This window comes from Macaca thibetana, chromosome 5, assembly GCF_024542745.1.
Source record: "Macaca thibetana thibetana isolate TM-01 chromosome 5, ASM2454274v1, whole genome shotgun sequence".
Classification (NCBI taxonomy): Eukaryota; Metazoa; Chordata; class Mammalia; order Primates; family Cercopithecidae; genus Macaca; species Macaca thibetana.
Window position 1 is genome coordinate 145646592 of NC_065582.1, and position 14008 is coordinate 145660599.

Here is a 14008-nt window from a genome sequence, read left to right on the forward strand (position 1 = left end):
CTCTTCTGGCATAATTTTTGATACTGACCCCTTTCAATATTAAAAATGTCCTGGTTTGGATAATAAATTAAATAACCACCCTACTAATAAAGGAATTTTGTAGCATTCTATATCTTTTTAAAAAAATCTTTACAGCATTCAGACTGCTTTGATAAACTAAATGTGGATGTAGTATCAGTAAAATTACATATCAGACTAGTGTCTGATGTCTTATAAGTAGAAAAAAGAAAAAATGAGCAGTGGCTGAAAAGGCTCAAATGTACTGTAGAGAGAGATTAATTGATTTCAACAAAATGAACTTTCATTACAACCAGTTGTTGGCATAGCCATAGGAGAGAGGGCACTTAAAGGTTGTCATGATGATAGGTAGTGTTTAGGGAATCTGGCATCCTTTGAGAAAATCTTATCATAGCTTGTTTTGATTTAGAGTTTCAGTGTTTCCATTGCAGTGGTAGTTTAATTCAGATCCTTTTTCATGTATTTCTTAAGTAGAAAGTAAAATAATATAACTTCTTAGAACAAAGATTCTGTCAGAGGTTTAAAGAAATGACTGGAAGGGAAATTGTTAAATTCAAAATTTTCCCTTAAATCTTCTGTTAAATTGTATCTTTTGATGAAAATGGTGGTGGTTTAATCAAAGGAGATATTCATATAGGGATTCAATGGGATGCCATATAATGTATGTTCGGGTTTTTTTACTTAATAAGTAGGGTTGAATTGGCATTATAGTTCATATACATGGATTTGAAGAAACAAACTAGTGTTTTGTTATATAAATATATGTAAAATAAAAGCTTTCGGTGTTCAGGTAATGCTTGACAATAATTGCAGTAGGAGACACATGGGTGTAGGATCAAAACATGCTTATGAACACTCTTTTCCATATCAATATTTTATGAAATAGTGATGCATTTACCTTCAGGTCCCATAGTGACTTTTACCCTGCAGTATCATCTTTTAAAGAGGGTAGATTAACAGAGTAGAGGGATTGATACTATATAATCTGGAAATTCTATTTACCTTTGAATTAAATTTTGACTCTTCCACCGGCTATCTGTGAATGAGTTTTTTCTTTGGGCCTCAACTTTCTAGCCTATAAAATATAAATACTAATATCTGCTGCTTAGCTTATTAATATAATTTTTGTTAACTCCTGAATCTGGGATAAACATGAAGTGTGTAACACAAAGGTTGGTGGTCTCCCAGGCTCAGGAGTTAATACCAGATACTGAGGATGGAAAAATGTGTGATTGTTGGAAGGGTGAGACTGAAAACATAGGTTGAGCTTCCCTAAAAAAAACAAAGTCCAAAATACAAAAATATCCAATGCTTTTTGAGTGCTGACATGATGCTCAAAGAAAATGTTCATTGGAGCATTTTGGATTTCAGATTTTCAGATTAGGGATGCTTAGCTGGTAAGTATATAATGCAAATATTCCAAAATCCCCAAAATCTGAAGTTCAAAACCCTTCTGTTCCCAAGCATTTTGGGTAAGGGATATTTAGCCTGTAGTTAGTAGGCAGTTTCTGGCCAATCAGAAGGATGCTGACTGTACACGTTCTGGATGGTCATCCTGACACCCATCCTGACAATCACCCTCGGTTGTCGGTGTCCAGAAATCTGTGTTTAACCTGCGATGGTTTGCAAGGAAACCCATTGGATCTCTTAGTTAAATTAATGCCCCTTCTCCCAGCTTTGTTACCTAGAAAAAAAATTAATGCCCCTTTCTCTGAGGTGATCAGGAAGAGAAACCATTTTCATGTGATGAGGTGAGCCTGGACATCATGCCTTGATTCCTATCTCAAAGATTCCCATTTTCATTGCTCACCCTGCTAAGCATTGCTGCCAGCATTGTGATAGCTCTTTGGGGACTCTGCTTTCCCATTTTCCATTCCATCCCTCATCTGGAAACATGTCCTTAATTCCCTAGAGAAGATAGAAGTTGAGTTTATGACTTTAAAAAAAAACACAAACTGCTAGTTATGGCAGTCATAGACCTATTCCTCACTGGGCTCTCTACTGGACTGCCTCTCTGGTTTAGACCATCCAGTCCCTGCCTTCAGAAGTGACTGTCAGCACAGCTAGATGTAGAATCTAGGCATCAAAGAGAATGAGACCCTGAAAGAGGGAGGATTTCCTCCTTCCTTCTCCCACGTCTTTCCTTGCTAGTTTCCATTTCTTATCTCAGGATCTGCTTCTTCCCAGGATAATTGACAATGGAAAGTACACCTCTCACAGTGCAGATCCTAGCCCCTTTCCACAGGGCTGGGATGGCAATAGCCACAGCTGTCAAAAAGTCTAGTATCAGTACGAAAGCTCCCCATATAATCCTGGGAGGTTCCTTTGCTAGGGCAGGGGTTAGTTGATTAACCATAGTGTTTGTATACTGATGTGGTCAAGAGTCTTTGAGAAACCACTTTGTAGTGACCTTTTCATCAACAGACTAAGGTAGTACTCCTGACCTTTAGCTCAGGAGTTTGATTAGAGAAGATAGAGGAATGCAGGAAACCTGAATTACAGTCATGGTTGTGCCACCTCCTTATGTGACCTTGGAGACATCAGGTACCTCTTCTGCAGTCCTCATTTTCTTATCCATTAAGTGGTTTCACATGTAACAGGATTTTTAAGGTCCTTGTCAATCACGAATTCTATGAATCTATAATAACTCCTAAAAGTACCTCATACAAGTTTTGAATAGATTCAACTTGTCTGTATCTGATGATGATGGTTACCATTCTTAACATTGCCTTGGTTTGTGACTGCAGCTATTTTGTGGAGGTCCACGCATCTATTGCTGGAAAAGGCTATCCCCCCGTTATTTGTTATTATACTGCTCTCTGATGATTATAAGCTCAACAAGTCTCCCCTGTGATTGTCTTATGTAAAATGTCCCACTGTAGGCCTGAGTATTAGTGATGGTACCACTTTGTTTAAAATATTGGGTTCTGGCTGGGCACAGTGGCTCACACATGTAATCCCAGCACTTTGGGAGGCTGAGGCAGGCAGATCACTTGAGGTCAGGAGTTTGAGACCAGCCTGACCATCATGGTGAAACCCCATCTCTACTAAAAAATACAAAAAAAAAAAAAAAAAAAAAAAAAAAATTAGCCAGGCATGGCAGTGCATGCTTGTAATCCCAGGAATGCGGGAGGCTGAGTTGGAAGGATCACTTGAACCTGGGAGGTGGAGGTTGCAGTGAGCCAAGATTGTGCCACTGTACTCCAGTCTGGGTGAGACAGCAAGACTCCATCTCAAAAGAAAAGAAAAAAAAAATTGAATCCTCTGTATCTGAATGGATTTAATAGCTTCTGATTTGTGATGTTGAATATACTTTATAGATTAAATAGAGGTGATTGTTGATAAGTTTTAAGGTATATTTCAAAAGAGAATAAATGCTGATTTTTCTGTTTCTACAGAAAACATCATTGGTGTTTTAATAGGAATTGCATTGCTTTAAGTAGTATAGATGACTTAACAATATTAAGTGTTCTAATCTATGAACACAGGATGTCTTTCCATTCATTTTTTATTTCATCAATATTTATTTATTTATTTTTTAGAGGAAGGGCCTCAGTCTGTCTCCCAGACTGGAGTGCAGTGGTGTGATCACAATTCTCTATAGCTTTGAACTCCTGGGCTCAAGCAATCCTCCTACCTCAGCCTCCTGAGTAGCTAAGACTATAGATACATGCCACCATGCCCAGCCTTTTCCATTTATTTGATTTTTATGTTATTCTAACAGGTTTTTTTTTTCATGTGGAATTTTTAAGGGTTTCTACCTGTGAGATTATGTCATCTGCAAACAAAGATAATTTTACTTTTTGCTTTCCAATTTAGGTGAATATTTTTTCTTGCCAAATTGTTCTGGCTAGGACTTCTACTACTATGTTGATAAGAAGTGGTGAAAGTGGACATTCTTTTCTTCCTTTTGATCTTACAGGAAAAGCTTTCAGTCATTAACCATTGAGTATGCTATTAGCTGTGGGTTTTTCATATATGACCTTTATTATGCTGAGATAGTTTCCTTCTATTCCTAATTTGTTGAGTGTTTTTTATCATGAAAGATTGCTGAATTTTGTCAAATGCTCTTTCTGTATCAAATGAGATGATGATGATGATGTGTTTTTTCCTCTTTGTTCTGTTAATGTGGTGCATTTCATTGATCAATTTTCATATGTTGAACTATCCTTGCATTCCAGATATAAGTCCCACTTGATGATGGTGTATAATCCTTTCAATAAACTGTTGAATTTGGTTTAGTATTCTTTTGCTAGGGATTTTTGCACAATTTTCATGAGAAATAATGGTTTGCAGTTTTCTTTTTCTTTTTTTTTTTTTTTTTTTTGAGACGGAGTCTCGCTCTGTCGCCCGGGCTGGAGTGCAGTGGCCGGATCTCAGCTCACTGCAAGCTCCGCCTCCCGGGTTTACGCCATTCTCCCGCCTCAGCCTCCCGAGTAGCTGGGACTACAGGCACCCGCCAACTCACCCGGCTAGTTTTTTGTATTTTTTAGTAGAGACGGGGTTTCACCATGTTAGCCAGGATGGTCTTGATCTCCTGACCTCGTGATCCGCCCGTCTCGGCCTCCCAAAGTGCTGGGATTACAGGCTTGAGCCACCGCGCCCGGCCCCGCAGTTTTCTTTTTCTTAATAGTGTAATTGTTTTTCTTTGGTATCAGGGTAATGCTGGTCTGATAGGAGTTTGAAAGTGTTCCTTCTTCAGTTTTTTGGAGTTGTTGAGAAAGATTGATGTTAATTCTTCTTTAAACGTTTGATAGAATTCAGCCGTGAAGCCGTCTCTCTTTGACTTTTCTTTGTTGGGAGGTTTTTGATTACTAATCAATGTCTCTACTAGTTATAGATCTGTTCAGGTTTTTTATTTTTTCATGATTCAGTTTTGGTAGGTTTTGTGTTTAGGAATTTGTTCTTTTCATATAGGTTATCTAATTTGTTGGTAATTATACTCCTATAATCCTTTTGATTGCTGTAGAAACAGTAGTAATGTCCCCTTTTTCACTTCTAATTTTAGTTAGTCTTCTTTTTCTCAGTCTACCTACAGGAGTGTCAATTTTATCAGTCTTTTCAAAGAACCGCCTCTTGGTTTTGTTGATTTTTCTGGGAGGTTGGCTTTTATGACTTTCATTTATAAATTATTATTATACAAATCATCATAGATTATTTCAGTATTAGACTTCGGTTTTCTTGTTTTTGTAGTTTGGCAATGAAAAAGGCACCTTTACCTTACATATGTAGATGCATGAAGGGTTTAAATAATCAGCACTTTAAAATAATGAACTTGAATGTCTCTGCCATTTTTTGTTCCTTGGATAATGCCTTTGTCTTACTACTTATTGTAGTTTGTTCTTATTATTTGTTGCATTATTGTGGTTACACTCTCATGGATAGTTAAGGTAGTGTCCCATGATTTGATAACCAACTGGAAAGTTTCTTATGTTTTCTTCATGCTGAACTGCTAAAAGTTTAGGTGACATTAATTAATTGTCATAATTATATTAAATGAAAAGCCAAAGAGTGAACTTAGGAAGAAAAGCTTAGAGGACCGGTGGTCTGAAAATTACAAATTTTAATTCTGATTTTCTGAATCATGATATTCCACTGAACATGTAGACTCATTACCTCTCTACACCGTATTTGATGTTACTGTAATTCAGTGAGTGACCTTCTCTGTGATTATGTGCCATAGGCAGTTTCAGTCTTTTTTTTTTTTTTGAGACAGAGCATGTAAAAAAATTGATGTTATTGTAATTCAGTGAGTGACCTCTGTGATTATGTGCCATAGGCAGTTTCAGTCTTTTATTTATTTATTTATTTTGAGATGGAGTCTCCCTCTGTTGCCTAGGCTGGAGTGTAGTGGCGCAATTTTGGCTCACTGCAAGCTCCACCTCCCGGGTTCATGCCATTCTCCTGACTCAGCCTCCCAATTAGCTGGGACTACAGGTGTGCACCACCACGACTGACCAATTTTTTTGTATTTTTTAGTGGTGATGGGGTTTCGCTATGTTAGCCAGGATGGTCTCAGTCTCCTGACTTTGTGATCCACCCACCTCAGCCTCCCAAAGTGCTGGGATTACAGGCGTGAGCCACTGTGCCTGGCTGTCAGCTTCAGTCTTATTTTCAAGGAAATGCCACTCAAACAAATCATTTAATGACTTACTTTATACTGAAGCTGAGAATCTTGTTCAGGCTTCTTGGCTTACTTTAATTTCTCCCTTCATTTCTTCCCTGCTCCTCAGAAGTCAAGAATTTTCTAGTTATGTTTTCTTTTTTAAAAAAAAATTAACAAAGATTATATATATTCAAGGAGTACAACATAATGCTTTGATATATGTGTATGTACTGATTAAAAATATGGAATGCTTCACAAATTTGCGTGTTATCCTTGTGCAGGGACCATGCTAATCTTCTCTGTATTATTCTGATTTTAGTATATGTGCTGTCAAAGCAAGCAATTCTATTTCTTTTTGATAATTCATTTACTCAATTCTTTTGGACCAGAAACATTTTATCTCAGAGGCATGATGAACACTTGTCCTCTGTGGTGCAATGTCTTGTGTATTTTATTTTCAGAATTCTTACATAAAACTTCTATTTGTGAATCAAGCCATTTATTTCCTTTTTTCTTTCTTTCTTTCTTTCTTTTCTTTTTTTTTTGAGACTGAATTTCACTCTTATTGCCCAGGCTGAAATGCTCACTGCAACCTCCGCCTCCTGGGTTCGAGTGAGTCTCCTGCCTCAGCCTCCTGAGCAGCTGGGATTACAGGCATGCGCCACCACGCCCGGTTAATTTTGTATTTTCAGTAGAGACAGGGTTTCTCTATGTTGGTCAGGCTGGTCTTGAACTCCCAACCTCAGGTGATCCGCCCATCTCGGCCTCCCAAAGGGCTGGGATTACAGGCGTGAGCCACCATGCCCAGCCTGTTTCTTTAAGAGATTTCTATCAAAGTTTTCATAGATTTATTAGTTTGTTATCTAGTCACTACAAATGATCACTTTTTTACAAATAAAATATTTTTATATTACAACTTTATAATACGTATTTTTATTGATTCTAAGACACATATCTTTTCACATTTTAATACCTTTGAAATTTGATATATCTTGCAATCACTGACATTTTACAGCTATGATTGGCAGCATTTTTATTTTTATTATTATTTTTAAGGCCTATGAATGTAACATAACTTTTATTTTTATTAATAGTACGTAGAATACTGGTGTATCTTCTAGTCAGTAGCAGTTAGATTTGGTGAAATAAGTTCCTGTTAATGATCACTGTAATAATTACTGTTAGAAACTTACTGTGAAACTTCTACCTTTACAACAGGACCTGTAAATGGCAATGTAACAGTTGTTGTTGTTCTTTTTTTTTTTTTGAGACGGAGTCTGTCTCCAGGCTGGAGTGCAGTGGCGTGATCTCAGCTCACTGCAACCTCCACTTCCTGGGTTCAAGTGATTCTCCTGCCTTAGCCCCTGAGTAGCTGGGACTATAGGTGTGGGCCACCATGCTCAGCTAATTTTTGTATTTTTAGTAGAGATGGGGTTTCACCATGTTGGCCAGGATGGTCTTGATCTTTTAACCTAGTGATCCGCCTGCCTTGGCCTCTGAAAGTGCTGGGATTACAGGTGTGAGCCACCACACCCGTCCACAATGTAGCAGTTCTACAAAAAGTTTAGAGTGGAAAAAAAATCACCTGTAAGCCATAAACCTATATACTTTAACAAATATATTTTGTATGTATTTCATTCTAGTCTTTGTACATGTGTACATATTTTTATCCGTTTGTAGCTATAGCATACATACTACTTTGGTCTACTCATTTTTTATTCCTGTTATATCTTAATTTCTCTCTGTTTCAGGCCTTCATATTTGTCTTATTTATTTACTTATTTATTTATTGAGACAAAGTCTTGTTCAGTTGCCCAGGCTGGAGTGCAGTGGGACGATCTCTCCTCACTGCAACCTCCGCCTCCCCGGTTCACACCCTTCTCTTGCCTCAACTTCCCAAGTAGCTGGGACAACAGGCGCCCGCCACCATGCCCAGCTAATTTTTTGTATTTTTAGTAGATACGGGGTTTCACCGTGTTAGCCAGAATGGTCTCGATCTCCTGACCTCAAGTGATCTGCCCGCCTTGGCCTCCCATAATGCTGGGATTACAGGAGTGAGCCACCGTGCACAGCCTGTCATTTTTAATAGTTCCATAATCTATCAGTGTATGACCGTAATAAAACTGCGTGCCGCCCAGGTGCTGAAAATTTAGATTGTTGCCATTTTTCCTTTTGTGAATAATGCTTCAATTAACAACTTTTTAAATTAATTTTATCATTAATTTTGGCCATTTGTTTTATGAAATATAACTTTGGAGAGGATCTCTTTAGCCCAGGGGTTTGAAGCTGCAGGGAGCTCTGGTTGCATCATTGTACTTCAGCCTGGGTGACAGAGCAGGACCCCCAAGTCTTAAAAAAAAAAAAAAAAGGAAGAAAGAAAGAAAGGAAGAAACATAACTTTGTAGAAGCCTCCTGAACTGTGTTTTGCTGTGAAGAATCAATCTTTATATTCAAATAAATCCAAATTAACAGCTGCTATTATAACACTGTTCATTCATTCATTCATTCATTCATTCATTCAACTATGTATTCACCAAGAATACATTGGATCATTATGCGTTCTGTAGGTTCCAAGAGCTCAGGAATCAAAGTTAAATAGGACATCCTGCGATGTTTGATATTTTGTTGTATAGTGGGAGACTTAGACTTATCAAAAATAAATACTGTGTGATGAGGGATGTTGGAAAGATAAAGGTTAAAGTTTCTTAGTTGCATGTAATTTACTTTGAGAGGATTGTTGATTGGTATTCTTTTAAGATAGGAGGTGTGGACATATCATGTTACATTTTTAAAATGTGTCTAATAGGTTTATCTGACAGAAAATGGCTCCACCTGACCTATCCAACTTCCTTTTAAGTCTAAACCTGCATTCTGTGATGTATGTGATCCAATGTTTGTATAGAGTTCGGTGTCATGTTCCTCCAACATACTAAGTTCCCTGTTGCCAGTAACTGTGTCCCATGTCTTTTTCCTTTCTATACCTGCTACAATCTGCTGTGTTTGTAGTAGGTGTCAAAGTATCAGTAGTTCATTTGATTTGCTTTTAATTGTACTTTTTTAAATGAATGACAATATTTCACTAATTTATACTTTCCTTAGAACTTCATTGACTATCAGTTTGCATTCTATGATCAATGCACTTTTAATTCTGTCTTGTCATATTTGTTAAAAAAGTTTCAAGTTAAGAAGATGGTTGAAAGATTATATAATCCCATAGAGATTTTTATAGTAAAAGTTTAAAATTCTGGTACTTGTGATGGTTGGAAGTAGAACCTTCACTGGACAAGGTAAAACCCCTCTGTATAAATTTTTGGAGGCTGCCTTAAGGCTTCGTTGAGATGGAAAAAATTTTTACATAACTAAATATCAAATCGGGCATTCGATACAGTGAATATGTTTTGGAAATAGCCATTTATGGTTCTAGCATTAAAAGGTCATTAGCAAGCTATGAATTTACCTCCTTTATACTCGTGCATTACAAAGTGGACCCAATTTTTAAACTTCCCAAGAAGGTATTCTGGAAACAGCTTTTGAGAATGATTTCTTGAGATTTTTTTTCCATTTCTGAAACCTGAATAGAATTGTGCTGTGTTCTTTGCAGAGCTGTGGTGATTAGATTGTACAGTTTCACAGACGTGTACACACACACACACACACACACACACACACACACACACACTGCTGTGCGAACCACTGTCCTGTTGTGTGATCTTCAAATGAAACAAGGGAGGAATAATCTGGGATTGACTGAGATAAATTTATCTCAGCTCTTCAAAATACAATGTGAGCATAGCGTAACTCACTTGGACAGCTGTGGAATGAAACTCTTGTTTTAGTGGCCATTAGCTATTTCAAGAGAACTGACTACATAGAAGAATGTATGGTAAAGATAGTTTGGCAATTGATGGAATTTGAAGTAGCATTTACAGGCTGAGTCAAGTGGATCACCTGAGGTCAGGAGTTTGAGGCCAGCCTGGACAACATGGTGAAACTCCTAAAATACAAAAATATCTCCTAAATACAAAATATCTCCTAAAATACAAAAATCTCTCCTAAAAATACAAAAATTAGCCTGGTGTGGTGGCAGGCACCTGTGGTTCTGGCTACTCTGGAGGCTGAGGCAGAAGAATCTCTTGAACCTGGGAGGCGGAGGTTGTGGTGAGGAAAGATCATGCCGCTCAGTCTAAAAAAAAAGTAGCATTTACATCACCAACTGAAATTAAATAATTTTCCCCCAAGGTGATGTGTAGCCTGACTCTTGTGACTGAGGGATTGATCTGTTGACAAATCTTTATGAAATAACACCACAGGAGGGAAAATTATATGCAGGCATCAAGCTTTGCACTTATTTTACAAGCCCTCTTTATCGGGTTTGTATGATCTCATGTACAGCTAACAAAAGGTTACTTCTTTGTCATGAAAGCCATCCTCAGTTTTCAGAGACAGTGGGGCACCACAGAGACTTTCCTTCTCTGCATCCACATTTCTGGTAATGTCATTACTGCATTTGACTCTTTTATGAAGCCCTTTTGGTCACATCAACAGTGCATTCTAAGCTATCTATCTTAACTTCTAGCTTTGTCTGTAAGATTTGTGTGGTTAGCCTGAGGCATATGCAGATAAATTGCCCAGGTTCAGTGTTCTCAGATTTGGAACTAAATGTGCCACAGAACACTGAATCGATGGGTGCAGCTTTTCAGCAATATTGATGTTTCTACAGTTGAATGTAAATCTTTGGATGCCTTAGTTTGCATTTTCATAGTCATGTGTAGTTCCTGACCACTGGTTTTCAAACTGCCTTGTCTCTCTGAAAGCTGTGTTTAAGTGGAAAGACAAAGAAAATTGTTCTTCCCCACCTACTGCTCTTCTGCCCACTCACAACAGTAAGAATCGTTATGTTTCTGGCCACATGCAAACAGTGGCAGCTCCCCATTCACAAGCTGCTTACATTTCCAGAGTGAGGTGGTTGTGAAGTCAATTAGTGGTGTAGAACTTTGAATGGGTTGGCTAATGGTAGAAACTAATATAAAGAGTAGATGAGCTGGCCGGGCGCGGTGGCTCACACCTGTAATCCCAGCACTTTGGGAGGCCAAGGCAGGTGGATCACAAGGTCAAGAGATCGAGACCATCCTGGTCAACATGGTGAAATCCCCGTCTCTACTAAAAATACAAAAGTTAGCCGGGTGTAGTGGCGTGTGCCTGTAGTTCCAGTTACTTGGGAGACTGAGGCAGGAGAATCACTTGAGCCTGGGAGGTGGAGGTTGCCGTGAGCCGAGATTGCACCACTGCACTCCAGCCTGGTGACAGAACGAGACTCTGTGTCAAAAAAAAAAAAGAGCCTACCAAAACTTTGATCACCCTTAATGTTCCAGAAACAGTTTTAATTGTTTCTTAAAACATAACCTTCCCCCATGTTTCTCTGTGGAAAAGCTTCTTAGTTCTGCTTGGAAATCTTATGAAACAAACATTTCATTGTTAACTTCGATAGATGGCTACCTATCTCTACCTGTGTATCCCGGAGCAGTGTATCAGTCAGGGTTCTTGGATAGAAGCAACAGAGACTAGCTGAATAGTTTAAGCAAAGAAGTAATTTATTGAGAAGATATTGGGTACATTCTGAATTTACCAGAAGTTGGGGGAAAGGACAGGCACGAAATAGAGACTACACAGCCAGATTCATAGCCAAGGTCATACAATAAGATTAGTTCTATGTCGGGTAGACCCTGTCACTGAACACTGGACATTGGTGTTCATGCTGACCATCTCTTCAGGATCGGACACTTGGCACCAGCTCTGTCACTTCAGCCTTTGCTGCCTCTGAGCAGTGAGTGTTGTTGCCATTGCCCTCACCCATGATAATTTCCTCCTGCTCCTGCCTCTTTGTGTCTCTGGTTCTAGATTCAGGGTTGACCAAGGCAAGCCTTGACTGCAAGACACTCTGGGAATGTTAGTGTCTAGCCATTTTTGCTTCTGTGTTGAGAGATGTGCTCTCATCAGAACTCACATGATGAGGAATTCCCTAAATATGGTGGAACAGAGTTTAGATGCTGGCTGTTGCCAATCCTTCTTCCCCCATAAGGATATAACTCACCATAAGAAGCTTCAGTAAGAACTCTGGTAGAAGGGGAGATGTTGCAGTGGCCAAGGTGTTTATCCATATGAAGCTGTGGTTAATGAACTCTATCTAAGATGGCCAGTTGTTCTTTGCACACTGGTGTCCAGGGTCCCCTTCACTATGTGTTAACTAAAGCTAGAGGTGTGAAGATTTAGGCATATTGGACCTCACGTCGTGGTCCTTAAATAACAAGATGTACTAAATTGAATTTTAACAATAGGAGTAACTAGGAGGAGCAGATTAAGATTTATCTGTTTCCTTGTTTATAGTAGAAAATGAAATTTCACATTATCAATTTGTCTTATACAGTTGGATCAACTTCTACCCTTTCAAAAGTTCATTTTTCAATTGCAGTTATACTTGTATATAGCTTACAAATTCTTGCCCACAGATTTGCATTGCCGTTTTCCACTTCTTAGAAGCAACTACTCTTCAGTTCATTTAGCTCTTCTTTTGGTATTTACTTCCTTGTAACAGATTAATATGCATATATTGGTAATTCTGGAATTTTTTTTCCATTTTAGGCATTAAACATGAATTCCATTGAGGAGGAGAAGGGTTTAGCTTTCTTTTATTCTTCTTCCATTAAATACCTGCCCCGTACTCTCTAAGATAGTTATATCTCAGTTTGTTTTCACTGTAAATGCTTTTCACAGCTGAGCTATGCAGGATACTGTGATTTTATTTTCTTTCTTGTATAGCACATTAAAATTTTGTTGCTTGGCCGGTCGCGGTGGCTCAAACCTGTAATCCCAGCACTTTGGGAGGCCGAGACGGGCGGATCATGAGGTCAGGAGATTGAGACCATCCTGGCTAACACGGTGAAACCCTGTCTCTGCTAAAAAATACAAAAAAACTAGCCGGGCGAGGTGGCGGGTGCCTGTAGTCCCAGCTACTCAGGAGGCTGAGGTGGGAGAATGGCGTAAACCTGGGAGGTGGAGCTTGCAGTGAGCCGAGATCGAGCCACTGCACTCCAGCCTGGGTGACAGAGTGAGACTCCGTCCCCCTCCCCCCCAAAAAAAATTTTGTTGCTTAGTATTCTATTTATATACTGCTTATTTATCCCCAAATTCTCAAATAAGGTCAAACACAATAGCACATCTCTTGGTTCTTATGTGTGTGCATGTGACATTTTTCTTGGGCTCTCTGCTTGCTCACTCTGTTCTGGACTGTTTACTCTTGAGGCCTGTGCACAGCTGTTGACCTGGAATTTGTCCTCACCAATCACATTGGGAATTCTTGATTGACCTGTTTACTGGATGTAATCTCTTTTGGTTTTGACCCTCTTTTGGGGAGGCACATTGCCTGGCTGCTTTGTGAGAAAGCGTGTGTAGATGGAATTTTTTTGAGATCTGGCATGTGTCAAAATATCATTTGGTCTCCCCTTACATATGATTGATATCTAATTTAAAGTTGGAGATTACTTTCCTTGGGAGTTGAGAGGGCTTGTTCCATTTTCTTCTGCTTCCAATTTTGTTACAGAATTGTTGCATGTTCTTCTGACTATATTTACTTGTTATATGTCTTGTTTCTTTTCTTTTTGGATGCTTTTAGGGTATTTAAAAATCCCCCAGTGTTCTGAGCTTTCCTTGTAATATACCTTGGTATGTCACTTTTTCATTCATTGTGAAGACTGTTCTCTCTTTTTTGGAGCTCCTATTTGTCAGATGCTGGAACTCTTGGATTTTTCCTCCAACGTAATTATTGTGTTTTTTTGTTTGTTTGTTTTTTTTTTAAATCCCTGGCTGTGTATGGGCTCACACCTGTAA

General features: G+C 38.6%; 1 protein-coding gene and 1 non-coding gene across 7 annotated transcripts in view; one reads left to right on the forward strand and one right to left on the reverse strand.

Annotated features, from left to right (window-relative positions):
- The window catches only part of APBB2 (amyloid beta precursor protein binding family B member 2), a 410008-nt gene that overhangs the window by 130128 nt on the left and 265872 nt on the right, over positions 1 to 14008 (forward strand). The window lies entirely within an intron of this gene.
- On the reverse strand, positions 6361 to 6463 carry LOC126955766 (U6 spliceosomal RNA). The gene has a single exon (XR_007726066.1). It is a non-coding gene; the product is annotated as a U6 spliceosomal RNA (small nuclear RNA).